General features: G+C 45.5%; 1 protein-coding gene across 5 annotated transcripts in view; it reads left to right on the top strand.

Annotated features, from left to right (window-relative positions):
- SRGAP2 (SLIT-ROBO Rho GTPase activating protein 2) overlaps positions 1-14,142 on the top strand; it is a 98,232-nt gene that overhangs the window by 13,420 nt on the left and 70,670 nt on the right. The window contains exon 1 of one of the 5 annotated variants that reach the window (XM_083878467.1): positions 3,322-3,390. The exons of the other annotated variants lie outside the window; for them this stretch is intronic. The gene's annotated coding sequence lies outside the window, so the exon portion shown is untranslated. Of the gene's footprint in view, positions 1-3,321; positions 3,391-14,142 lie in introns of those variants that run through there. 5 annotated transcript variants of the gene reach the window in all.

Below are 14,142 nucleotides of genomic sequence, written 5' to 3'. Positions count from 1 at the left end.
CAACACAAACAATCAGGTTTTGCTATTTTTAAGCGTTGTTTTTTTGTGATTCTCCCAAAGTTCTTTTTTGCTCCATTGGGATTGAGTTTGAATGGCTGTTTTCTTTAAGTTTTATTTTTAGGAGTGGAAGGCTTGTGTGAACTTCAGTGCTGGCAGAGATACTGGTTTGCCAGTCCTGGATGTCGAATTTCTGTTTTAAAATCTTGAAATCTTTCAAGCTGCCAAGAAGAGAGGCCAGGTGAGAATGTGAAGGATGCTCATTTTGCCACCTCCTGCACTGGGATTGTGTTGCCACTTCCCTACATCTGTGAGGAACCCTTAGTGTTGAAGCCAACCTTTACTGTTCCCTCTGAAGTTGAGCCCTGGGAAGATTTGTGATCTAAACAGGAGGAAGTTTTTGAATGTTAAATGCATTTTTTGGGGAGCACATCAAGCACAGCAAATTATTTATGGGCTGATTCCTTGTGTAGAGCAAACTGTTTCCTTGGAGTGGGCTCCCACATTCCTGGGGGATGGATTTTTGGGGAGTTTGTGGAGAAGAGGAAACAGAAGATTCCCTGTGCTGCAGAGACCTTCTCCTTGTTTTTAGTGCTGGGAATTCTCTCCTGCCTTTTGACCTGCTTTTGCCCAGCAAGAGGAGGGGCGGGAGGTTGCTCTGGTCTTGTCTCAGTGCTATTCCCCAGCTGAAGGTGCTTGTGCCTGGCTTTGAGCAGAACACACAAAGAAAATGCTGCAGAGGAATTGGATTGTTGGAGGAAGGGGAAAAGTGTGTCAGGAGCAAAGAGAAATCCTCTTTGCTCTGGCAGTAATTAGGCTGGACTTGAAACTTCAGCCAGTGCCTGGTTCTGTGGTGGTTTCATTCCCTACGTGCCAGGGCTTGCTTTGAGGTCAGGCTGTTTTCTGCAGCCTGGGAGTTCTGTGCTAGTGGTGACACTGGGGATGGCTTCTATTACTGATGGCAAATTGGTTAATAATGTGGTTACTCTAAATAAACTTATACTGCAGACTGGGTGTCTTAATATTTTTTTCCCACACCTACTATTAACTTGCTGGTGTGGGGATTTTATTTTTGGGTTCATTTTAGTTCTCTTGCTCAGCCAGATGCAGCTTTTTTGAGCAGCAGTTCTGTAACCATCCATTCAAGCCTTCAGAGAGTTGTAGCAGCAAGCAGTGGTTCTTCCCTAGAAAGGCTTAAAATGCCATTTAACACTCCAGGCTCATGGCTTGAACTCATCAAGCCGCTTGTTAATGGCTTAATTGCTGTCATTTTGATTTGGGTAGAAGTTATTTTCAGTTTTCTCCTGTTGGCAGGGTTGTTGTAGATGAAGTCAGGAGTCCACTGAACACAGCAAGTAGAAGAGAATTCATCAGTGAGTTCATTTTTAAGGCTCTTTTTTCCCTTTGCTTGCTAAGAGCTTCCTTGATTATATTTTCTTTAATACAGTATTCGCACGCAGCAAACGGGGAAGGAGCAAAACCCAGTTTGGTGCACGAGAAATCAGCGTGGATGACTCAACCTTCATCTTTTCTATAGGTCCTGATTCAAACTCATCCCCCCTGTTTGTAGCAGTGGAAATGTCACCAAATGTTCCCCGTGTTGGGAGGGCTGGGAGTGGCTCCTGTCTCGGTGCTGGAGTGCTTTGAGCTGCCAAAGGTGCTGCTGGGCTCCTCCTGGCAGCTCTGGCACAGAAATGGGAGCCTGGGGATGCAGAGTGGGAGGATGAATCACTTTTCTGTTCCTTTTGGACCCAAACTGGAGCCAGGAGGAGCTTTTTTGGCTCTGCACAGCTGCAGATAGAAGGAGGAATCCTGCCTTGGGTTTGCAGCTGTCTAGTGAGCACCGAGGCGCTGATGGGGCTCCTGGGGCTTGAGTAACGTGGCGTTGCTTTATTTTTTAAAAGGCTGATATTTCTGTGACAATTACAAATCACAGCAATTAATGTTTATAGACATAGCCCGAGCCCATGGTTTTATTTTTGTCAGTGGGTATTATTCACAAGGAATTAAGGAGTCGTGCTGAGATGAGCAGCATCCCTGGGCATTGGCATTTATTCCCAGTGTGTGCCCACTGGTTTTGATATATTTGGATTTCCTTGCAAGTGATAGAGGTTTGCTGGTGTTGTTTTGTTCTTGGAAGGCAAAGTGGCTGCTGATTTCAGCTTCTGGGGCTGCCTGTGATCACACAGTACTTGTTGTCAGTGGAGGAATTATGCTGGTTCAGTGGGATTTTAATAATTCGAGATAATTCAGGAAATTCAATGGAAAATTGACCCTCACTATTTCAAACCCCAGCAGTGAGCCAGAGGAGCACCTGAGTGAGCTCTGTACAGCTCCTGGCCAGGTAATCCAATGGAAAATTCAGGTAATTCAGTGGAAAAATCACTGGATTGTGGCTCAGCGCAGGCACACTTGGAGCAGTGTAACTGGGATGTATTTATTGTGAGAGGATAAGTTCATTGTGCATCTCTGTCCTCTAAATCTCTATCAGGGATTGTGTTGAAAGCCTTACCCAGACTGGGAATGGAGGTGGCCTGGGGGTAACATCAACCACCTCCTGTTGGGAAGGTGACACTTTGTGGTCTTGGGGATCTGTCACAGCCTGACTCGATGGTCCTGGAGATCTTTTCCAAGCTGAATGTTGTGTGATCCTGTGAGGGAGCTGGCTCATGGACATGCTGCTTGTCCTGTGCAGCTCTCCACACCTGCCCTGCTGTTTTCTCTCAGCGAGTTTTCCTCCCCTGTTGTTTTGAATCACAAACTCCACCCCGCACCGGGCGGGCAGCGCTTTAAAATCCACAATCTCAAGACTGCCTTGGCTCTGACTTTCCAGCCAGAGCTGACATCCAAGGAGAAGCTGTTTTGGGCTTTAAATAGCTCTGGCAGGGAGGTGGACAGGAGCACACAATGTGGCCGTGGGGCTCTGGCTATTCTTAGCGGACAATGGCCGGAATGAAAAGCCGCGGCCGCTGCGGCACGTTCGGGCCATTGTGTGCTGGGGTGTTTTTAATTCTGAGAGCCACGGCTCCTTCAGGATCTTCTCCTCTCGCTGGGGACTTCTCAGTGTTTTTCTTTGGTGAGGAGAGTGGAGGTTCTGAAGGAAAATGGCTCCTGAGAGGAGACCCCAGTGTGCCACATGAGGACCAGCCTCGTTGTCCGTCGGTGACGCAATTTTGAAAAGAGGGAACTGAAACCTCTTGAGGAAAGAATTTTCTGTTCGTTCTATTTTGGGTGTGTTGTGAAATCAAGGAAAGTACAAGCTGATATTAAATGTGAATCGAGGCTGTCGTGGATGCTGCAGCAGGAATCAGTGATTAAAGTGTGTGGGGAGCGTGTCCATGGGGCAGTTTGAGTTGGAGGATGATATCTGAAATCCTCTCTACAAAGGACCAGGTGGGAGGAGGAGTTTCTCTTCCAGCTTTATTTTTAAGGGCAGAGCTTTCTGCAAGGAAGCTGCCACATGCTTCTGCTTCCAGTGGCTGCCACAGGGGAAGCAGCTGCTGTCACCAGGCACCTCCGCTCCTTCCTCTGCAGCCTCTGAATTTGGGGAAGATCATTTGCATTGCTGAGTGGTGGGGCTGATGCAAGTGTGGAGCTGTTTGTGCCAGGCCAGTCCTTCTGTCCATCAACTGCGAGGCTGCTCAGTGTCACTGTGCCTAAAAATGAAGATTTTCAAGTGGGGCTAAGGTGGGGAACTGGAGAGGATCAGGCTGTCTTCAGATTGATTGGCTTGACTTCCTTCCCATTGCAGTGGTTTCTGAGCTGCACCTCAGGAGATTAAAAGCTGGACATCCTGTTCTAAGGAGGTTTTACCCCTCTGCCTTGCTGTCTGGGTTACTTGGATGCAGGAATGCTGCAAGGATGGATGCCTTATGTTTATCTGGTTCATTCCCAGTCCAGCACAGAGCACAGCTCCAGCCACGCTGTGGGACAGCCAAAGTGGAACATCAGCAGTGCTGCTGTGAAACTCAGGGTTTTCTTAAAAGTCATTTTAATCTCCCCTGGCTGCTGCAGCAGCGTGTGTAATTCAGGACTTTGAAGCTTGCACACTGACTCTGTCTTGCTGCAGAGCATCTGTACTTGCTGTGTAATCCATGCTCTTTGAGCAGATGACTCTGTCCAGGGTTTGCTGGTGTTGTTTTTTTTTTTAACCATAATTTTATTCCTTTTTAATTACAGCATCCTCTGCAGATGTTGGAGTGTCATAAAAATGAAATGTGGAAACAAATGCAAAGTTGTCATGGCTTGCTCCAGATCCTGGATAGTAATTAAGCTGTCGGGGAGTAGTGGAAAGTTCGTCTGCTTTATCTGTGTGTCCTTTGGCAAATGACCTCTGGGCTCGTTAATGGGAAAGGCAAATGTGCAATGAGCTGGATCCAGTGTCTTGGCTGGATCAGCATGTCTGCTTTGGCAGATAAAGGATAAAAACTACCCTGGATAATCAAGTCCAAGATTTGGGGGGGTTATTTAATAACTGGAGCCATTGCTGATTGCTATCGGGGCAAATTGAGCAAGAATACCCAGGTCTGAGTATTTTTTTCGTTCTGGTTGGTAGGAGAGAGCGGTGGCAGACTGTTAGTGCTGGGGGATTGCTGGTGTGACTGGGAAAAGCACCTGGGGATTGGACAGGCAGGTCCAGAACAGGCTGAGGTGGGACACGACCAGCTCTCAGGGCTGACAAAGCTCCTTGGGCATCTCTGGAGACACTGCAGGATTCAGGCTGCCTGCAACCCCCAGGGCAGGGTCTGCTCTTGGGTTTTATAGCTGGAAAGGCTAGAAGGTAAAGAGATAAGCCATGAGTGGATCCCAGAAGGATCCACGTTTCCTCCCCTCTGTCTGCTTTTAAAGATTTTTCTGGCCGTCTCTAACACGTTCGACAGATCATTTTGTGTAATCCTGTCTGGCAATTTGTTTCAAGATATTGGGGGTTTTTTTGGTTTTTTTTAAAGCTCTTGTCTGAATGTTTTGTCCAGATGGTCTCAGTGTGAGTCAGACTGGAAGGTGCAGTGGCTTGCTTTGATAAGGTTACTCCCTCTGCTTGGAGAGTCGATGGCTTTAGAGGAGTGAAAAACCAGATTTCTCGTGCTAATGGGAAATTACCATTCAGGCTTTTTAAAAAACAAAAATAGGACCAGAGCAGCTGAAGCTTTCACTGCTCATTTCCCTCTGTAAGTTATTCTGATGTTCCTGTGAAAGTGTTGGATTTTAAGTGGTGATAACAAATCCATCTGTCCTGGCTCTTCACAGGAATGTCTCTCCACAGTAAAGGTCCATCACGCCATGTGAATTTACAAATGTCACTCACAGCTTAATGGCATCAATGATTTATACACCTAACAAGCAATAAGAGCTAATGAAATGTTGTGTATTGATAATTCATAATTCAGCCATGCCAATAACTGGATTTCCTAAGTTATCTGGGGTGTTGTCAGCATGTAAATCAAATTTAAGTAAGTTTTATTGAAAGTTACACGTGTAACTTTATCAATGGAGCTTTTACTACACCCTTTCAGTATTGTTTAGATAATATTTATAGACCTTCCTGACTTAGGCTTTTGCTAAGTATTTCCAACAAAAACCCCTAAACCCAAACAAAATGCTCCATTAATTTTGGTGTATTAATGAGATTGAGAACCAGGGATGTTCCAGAGTTGGTCAGATCTCTGGAGGAAGTTTCCTTTCTGTACCTCAGTGTTTTTTTTTTCCCCTCAAGGAGGATGGAGAAACTTCTCTCACTAAGCTGACCCTGACTTTGTCCTGGCTGATGCAGGAATTCCTGGGCTCTCTGGATCCCTCCTGGAATTCCTGGGCTCTCTGGATCCCCCTGGCCATCTCTGCTCTCCCTGTGCCGGGCTGTTGGGCTGGTTGGTTGATTTTGGGTGTGTTGTTTTCAGTCCCTGCTCAATGAACCAACACAAACATTCCGTGTGCCTGCCGAGAGGAGCCTTCGCTGCTGTTGGGTGTTGATTTTGGCTGGGCTTGTCCCCAGCTCCTTCAGGGGCTCCTCTGCCATGGCTGGGGCTTCAAATGCTCCGGGTAAATAAGTCACACCCATTGATTGCAGCAGGCAGTTGTTTCCTCCTGTCCCAGTGAGAAATCTCAATTTAAACCTGAGCACCCTGGGCCAATATAAGGTGTCCCTGCCCATGGACAGGTTGGGTTTAAGGTCCTTCCAACCCAAACCAGTCTGGGGTTTTATGACTCTATGAAATTTGGATTTATTAGATATATTTTTAGTGGTGTTTTCTAGGGACTGAGCTGTGCTGTTTTTCATCTCAGTGAAAAGTGAAGTGAGTTAATCAGGGCTCAGGTCAGGCTTGAAGTGTGCAGAGGAGACCCAAAGCAGCGCTTTCCCTGCATGGAAAAGGCAGGACAAGGTGCTCCATTTCAGGGAATGCTGTGTTGCAATTAATCCAGATTAATACCTGGATTTGTGTCTCATACTCTGGCTTCAAATTATTCTACATTTTATTTATACAAATGTGTGTAAAATATGGGGATTTTTTTCCCCTTTGACACCCAGTGCATGGCTGCAATTTGTTGGTGGACTGGACCTAAATTTTTTTTTGGAAAAAAGCTTTTTTTTTTTTGGAAACTAGGTGATTTTTTTTTTTTTTTTCTGCAGAAGAACCATGGGATGGGATCAGAGAGGAAAAGAAAAAAAAATTCAGATGTAGACTTTAATTTTATTGTAGAAGTTACTACTGTACAAAGACTGGGCAGAGCCCTGTGTATCTTCCAAACAGTGCATGTAGTCAAGTCTTTTATTGAACCTTGAGTCATTTATTGTAAATGCTGGAGCAATAGAAATGGTTTCTAAATGATAAAGCACACGTGTGCGTGTGTAAAAAGGAGGACCTGAATTTTAATGTCAGTTCTCTGACAAAGGCTTATGAAAAATAAGCATCTCCTTGTTCTAGCTCTGGTCTAAGCTGTGCTGATTAATGGGTGTTGCTGTAGCTGACAATGAACTGATAGAAAAATGATGATTCACATAATTCGAGCTTTGCAGGCTCTGTCAAATATTCATTTCTTCCTTTACAAGTGGTGCTGTGGAGTAAAATGTGAGTTCCTTTGGAGACAGCAGTGCTGCACTTACACAGCTGAATATTTATACCTGAAGGAATTAATGCTGTGGATTAAATAGGAAAATCCAATCTGGGATAGCTTTGCTTTCATTGAGTATTCCTGCTGTAAACTCCTTTTGAATGTGAACAGACTGAGCCAGTGAGCAACAGGGAGACTGAAGCACTTTGATTTTGGGGTTTTTTTTAACATAAATGTGTTTTGTGGTTTTCAATCAGGCTCCCGTCTGGCTTTTAGGTGTGTTATATCTGAATTAAAACAATGCTCCAATTTGATTTCTTATGCAAACAGTTAAGACTGATTTATCCTGAGCTCTCCTGCCAGCTGAAGGAGGCGTTACTTTGATTTTATGGGGTGCTTTAATGGCTGGTGTTGGTGGGGAAAATGAGAGGCTGCTCTGGAGGAAACCAGCTCTGTCATCATTGTCCACTGGTACCCTGGGCAAATAACCTGGGCCTTTTTGATGTTGTTCGAGCCAGCTGTGAAGTGTCTGTAATGATGCTCATTATTCACCTGCCCTGGAATGCTCCGGGTTAATTAATAGCCCTGAAAACCTCCCAGAAACGCACACACAGGGCCTGGCAGGGAGGCACTGACGGCTCCGGTATATTTGACTCACCTTGCTGACTCCTGGGGACAGTCGCTGTCCTCTTCCTCCATGGACTGAGAGCTTTCCCTGCTGCTCCAGAGGGAAGAAGGAGCCCCAGGAGATCCTTCATGGTTCAGCTGTCCAGGTCCAAGGGCTGCTGGCCTGCCCCGGGCTGGGCTGCTTGGGACCAACCAGGTGGGTTCACCTGTCCCAGGGCTGGGGAGGATGTGCTGGGGGCACCAGGGAGGGTCTTCACCCCAGAGTTTCATTGCAGGATCCCTCTAGAATAGTGGGACTAACCCAAGGTTATCTTTCATTCTTATATAATTATTAGATTTTTAAAATGAATCCTCATCCTATTCTCCTTTTGGGTTTTTTTTTTTTTTTTTCACCAGGTGAATTGGTGTTGGTTCTTTTTAACACAAAGCAAGGATGAAAATTGTCTGTGATTAAAAAAAACAGCCCCACGTGTGTCTGACTTTCCCCTGGCTGCCTAAGACAGCCCTGGAATTTGGCAGCCTGCTGGAAGTGATTTTGAAATTGAGTTTGCTGTGCTGTGCTTGAGGAGTGTTTACATTGTCCCCTTTTGTTCCTCTCTTCATTTCTTTCTCAATCATTTATTCATGTTAACGTGTTAGGTACCAGAGAGGAGAGGGAGGCAAAGAAATCCTGAGGTGAAATTCAATTAGACACCGGCATTAATCATTCTGTTTGTATCTCTAAATATCTGACATAATTCACCAAAGGAGTTTCCTTTAATTGAAGAGATTAAGGCATGTAAGTTGTAAATTGCCACTTTTGTTCTGGCAATTTTATTCATTTGACAAATACACTTGATGTTACTTTGCATGAAATAATCGTGTGTGAGACAGTAACTTTCAGGTCTTTTGAATTGGGCAGAAATAGTGATTTTTTCATATTAATGCTGTCTCTGGGTTCTTGCATCCCAGATTCTTTAGCACTTCCAAACTTCGAGCACCCTTGACAAATAAAAAAAATATAATATCAAATTAACTGAGTTTTTGCAGAGGCAGCCGGGAATTGGGTCTGGGAAATTTGCTCCATCCCTGGACTGTTTTCCTGAAGAAATAATTAGCACTGTGGAGGATTTAATCTGTGTGGATGCTTCATTCTCACCTCTGGAGGTGTCTGCGTGTACAGCACTGGAATGTGGCACTCTGGGGATGTGCAGGGAGCTGAAACTGGGATTCCTGGAGTGAACTGAGGCACTGAGAGCATATGGGGAACGCCAGAAATAATGATCACATTACAGCTTTCTGATGAATAATTCACTTCAGGTTTAGGGCTTGTTTTGCCATTAAAATAAACCCCTCACAATATTTGACACGGCACAGCTGAAACACTTGGAGGGGAAATTTTGGAAGGCAAAAGGAGCCCTTGTTTAACTTCTGTTTTAATCAGCAGCAGCAGAGGAAACCTTAACGCTTAGGAGGAAAATGGGAGTAAGGTTTAGGATGGAGTTGTGGCTACCAAACTGTGTAGCAGAGGGAGGGACGGGGAGGTGAAGGGCTGCAAACAGAAACACTTTCTGAAATAAGCCAGGAAAGCACAGCAGAAAGTGCTGGAAGCAGGAGTTGGGAGAAATGTGCCAGAATTATTTGTAAAATAGGAAAGGATTGGGTTGATTTTATTTCTCTTAACCCTAAAATCCACCTTTATGCATTGGAGAAGTAAAGGACAACCAAATATTTCTGGGTTGTTTCACAAAGAGTTTCAGCAGCCATTGCTCCAGGGCTGTGTTTTGGGGAGAGGGAAGTTCCTGAGCACTCTGTGGGGGAAGAACCTTGTCCTGATACCCATCCAAACCCCCCTGACACAGCTGCAGATTGATCCAGGAGCTGGGAGATCCCCTGGGATGTTCCCCAGCAGACAGCTGGAGCTGGACAGGGTCAGCAGCATCCTAAACTCATCTTTTTGTCTCCTGGACCTGTTCTGCTGCCTCTTCCTGCTGGATTTATTCTAGAATAAACAGATATTTCTGTTGGAGAGCCTCTCCCTGTACAAAGGAACCTGAGGTGCTTTGTGAGCTCGGCAGCACCACATTCTTCATTCAAATCTCCTGCTCTGAAGGGAAGAGCCCTGGCTGCCTCCTTCCCTCCTTCCCCACGCCCAGGCAGCTCATGGCTTGCAAATGAATTATTACCACGGTTCCTGCAGGGTGTTTCTGTGCATTTCCCACACTTTTGGGGCACTTGGGTTCCTTCTTGCACTCTGATGCTCCATGGGGAGGCCCAGCATTGACCACTGCTCAGGAGCCTTCCCCCAAACTGGATGAATTTGTATTACTCCTTTGTGGCTTTTGGGGTTTTTTTTGGTGGTGTTGAAGGTGTTCAAGAGTGGTGTCAGTGGGGTTGGAAGTGGAGGGTTCTGGGGTTGGCGTGGTCCAGGGGCTGGTGGAGGAGCAGGAGTTAAATTTCCCTTCCTTGTGGTGTGATCCTTATGCAACACCCGCTGGGAATCCCCACTCTGCCCTCCCAGAGAGGATCCAGAAACATTCTGCATTTTTACATTTTAGTTATAACCAGCCTTGGTTTTGTGAGAATTTAGGGGGAATTTGATGGAAAATGTGTCCAGCACATGCTCAGCTTCACTCCTTGCTGAGTTTACTCCCTGTTGCTGTGGGTAACTGGGAGTACATCTCCAGCTCCTTGCACTGATACCTTTTTGTTTGTTTGTTTGTGATTAACACATCAAGTTTTGAGAGAAGAGTCTTTTCTTTCTGAGAGAAAGGTTTGGGTGAGCAGTAGGAGAGTGTGATGGAAAATTTCTGAGTTTGGTGCTTCAGGAAGACTTGGTTTGCCCTGGGCCAGAAGAAGAAAGGGAACTAAAGCAGGAAAAAAAACCCTTTATATTAAAAATATTCACCAAATTTTTGGCTATCTATGCAGTGTTGTCTCTGTCACCCTGCAGGAGAGGAAGCCATTGAAATAGCTATGAAAATGTTCTTTGGAGAACAAATTATTCCAGGTTGTTCAGTGGGCCCAAAGCAATTCCTGCCTCCCAGGGCCACGCAACACTTGGGGGTGCTCATTACAAGAGGCTACAAAGAGTATTTTTAGTTCAAATTATTCTCTGAATCTTGAAAATATGAACTGGGCGTGTGTGTGTGTGTTGTGTTTGATTTCAATAATAGTCCATGTGTCAAAATGACTTTTAGATTGTTTATTCTGTAATTCCATGCTGCAAAAGAGTGATAAAATGTAGTTTTACTGCTTGCCCGTGGTGTTTTTTCCAGCATTCAGAAATTGGGAAAGCATAAGCAAAGCTTTGCCTGAGGTTTGTTTTTTTTCTATTATTTTGGCTTGGTGTCAGTTGGGGGAAAACTTTTAACTGAGTGCAGACAATCCTAAAATAGCCCTGAAACTTCCTGGAGAGGAGGAGCTGCAAAGCTCCTGCTGTTTGCACGTGGGTTATTTGAAATGTATTGATAAACTTTTATTTCTTTTGAGTAAACAGTTGTAGAACCTAAAAATAGATGATTATTACCTGATGTACTCAAACATGTTACCCCTTATCAGGCTTGTTTGGAGGAGTTGCTCACGTTCTGCTGTTGGAATTAGGGCCATGAATTCCCACCCAGGGGAATTTAATCTGGGTTCTGCTTTTAAACATCCTCCCCAAAAGTCAACAGCATGGGCTGTGCTTTGATGATAACAAAGGAGAGACCTTCATTAGACAGAAAAAATATATTTAAATATTTAATTGGAATACTGGATGGATTAAATACCTTGGCAACTTTGCCACCGTGGTTAATTGCAGAATTTTGAGCATCAGCTTAAAAGCTTTGCAGCTTCAGATCACTTTGCAGTCTGGGAATATCTGATGAGTGGTGTGTTTGGTTTTTTGTGGAGGTTTTTTTGTGTGGATATGGAAAACCAATGTCCAGGCTGACTGTGGTCAATGGGATTCTTGAAAGTGATAAATTTTCCAGCTGTGCTGGAGGCAGCACCCAGGGCAGATGCAGCGGCTGCCACAGTCCTGCAAGTGCCTCTTGTTTGGTGCCTGGAAAATCTGTGAGCCCCAGGTAATTAGTGATGCACATATATTAGGGTGTAGGTGAGGAAATAAAAGCTGAGTATCCTCAGTTCTTCCCTGAGACTGAGACCAGCCTTAATTTTTGCTTTTAAGCACGTCTGGCGTCCTCTCCTTTCACTTCATTAATGCAAATCTCCCAGCACTCGTCTTGCACCTCAAAACAATTTCATCAATCTCTGTTGGAAAGAATTTCAGCTCCCAACACCTCCAGCTCTGTTTATATATTTATAACTACAAAGGGATTCTTGTCAGTTCGTGTTACCCGTTGCTATTATTTCTCAAATGGAATATCTGGCTGTAGAAAGAATATTTACCTTTTCCAGGGCTCACAGTGGTTGTGAACCTGAATCTCCCTCCTGGCTCTGGTCTTAAACAAAAGGCTGCATTTCCTCCTCTTATATCATTTTTACTTCAAAGTCGAGCTTTTAGATTGCCAGGGAGATTTTTTTAAGGCTGTGATGATCAACAGCTTTTGGCTGGTGACACAGCTTGTTCTCTGGAATTCTGTTAATATATAAAGGCTTTTCGAAGTCATTAAACCTCCCAGCCACGTTGGGGTTGCTGGGCTGGGCCTGTCATTAGTCACAGTCCTGTTTGTAATCATGTACCAATAAAAATAGTCAGAAGTACCAAGTCCTTCACTCTTGGAGTACAGCCTCTCATAAGTGATGGCAGGAGAAATGTGAATAATTTAGTGATGTGGTAAGAACATGTCAAAATATGTGATTCAGCACATTCTCTGAAAGTTACTTGTATATTTAAACAGTTATTGCTTTCACTCAGGAGCTGTAATGTTGGATGGTTTTAACTTTTGCAAAGTGAATGGAGTGTTGGCTTTAAACTCAGCTGTAATCTTTAATTTGACTTCCATGGAGTCTCCAAAGGGGGATGCCAGGACATCTCATTCTGATGTTCACCACTCGAGTGTGTGGCAGCTTCCAGGAGAGCCTGGCTTGATAAAGGATGAGGCACAAGATCTAAAATCACTGCTCCAGCTTTGTCTGAAGCGGAGATTTAATTCCTTTTGGCTTTCCTTGCCTTTCCTGTGCTGTGGGGAGCCTAAAGATAAGCCTGTGTTAGGCTGGATGTGCAGTTTAGTGTGGTTCCTTCTTAGTCAGGGCTTAACTGAGCCACACAGGCTGTGCTGGCTGCCACCTTCCCATTCCTGCCTGGATCCTGCTGTGCCTTGGTGTTGAGGTCTGGTGGCAGTGCCATGGGGTGGGGACAGGAGTGGGACCACCAGGCACAGCTGGGTTTGAGCCAGGCTCTGCCCGGTGCAGCGGAGCCGTGTGGGTGAGAGCTCTGCCGTTCCATCTGGGCGGGAGCTGGGGCTTGGTGGTTGTGTTTTGCTGCCATCCCACTCCTTTCCCAAGCTTTGTCATCTTTTTATCCAGCGTGGCACTCGGGTTGGGGCGGGGACTCCTTGGGAAAGCCACGGCGTTGGATGCAGGAGATGGGTGAGAGATACTGAGCAGCCACAGCTGGGGCTGCTCGTGCCTCCTCCTGGTGCCCTGTGCTGGCAGCCTGTGATTCACTCTGCTGCCATCCAGCTAGAGCACTGCCAGCTTATCCCTGGGAAGGGCTGAAACCCTTCCTAGGCAGGGACATCATCCTGCTTGGTGCAGGAGCCTTGCTTAGAGTGTGTGAAGGAGGGCTCCTGGCTCTGAGGTCTCCCTTTCTTAGGTCACTGCGTGACCTATGGGAGAATGAACAAGCTGGTACAGGAGATTTGGGTCCATATTCCAACTCTATAGGATGCTTAAGCCTTAAAAAGTCAAGTTTGGGGAATTGTTTTTCTGAAGGTGGATGTTAGGTGCTGTACCAGAGCAAAGTGCAGTCCCAGTCGTTGTGGATATCCCCCTGCTCTGGGTGGAATTGTTTGGTGAAAACACAATTCCTTGCCAGGGAGTTTGAGGATGCTGAGGATCATGGAATGTCTTGGGATGGAAAGAACCTTAAAGCTCATATCATTCCACCCCTGCCATGTGCAAGGGCACCTTCCAGGTTGCTCCAAGCTCCATCCAGTCTGGCCTTGAAGACTTCCAGGGATGGGGCAGTTGCAGTTGCTCTGGATGGGAAATGGAAAATGGGACTGAAGTACAGAAGGCAGAAAATCCTTCTTCACCCTCTGTATTCATTATAAACTGGACCTGCCCTCTGCGTGCTATATGGAATGTTGGAAAGGTGGTTGCAGAATGGACAAAAGTCAAGTCAGGCAAATGTCCAGGGTTATACAATGGCCTGTCCCTTGGTGACCCAGGTGACTTTATGATCGGTGGTGGAAACGAATAAACCATTTGTTTGAGGTGGATGGAAAACTTTCCGTGGCCACTGAGGATGTTTGCACTGTGTAGCTGTCAGCCAGGTGAGCTTGAAATACAATAGACAGAATTCAGCAATACAGGGCAAGGCTT

This window comes from Zosterops lateralis (genome assembly GCF_965231275.1).
Source record: "Zosterops lateralis genome assembly, chromosome: 26".
NCBI classification, from domain to species: Eukaryota; Metazoa; Chordata; class Aves; order Passeriformes; family Zosteropidae; genus Zosterops; species Zosterops lateralis.
Note: the sequence above shows the minus strand (reverse complement) of the source record. Positions and strands in the feature narration are given on the sequence as shown.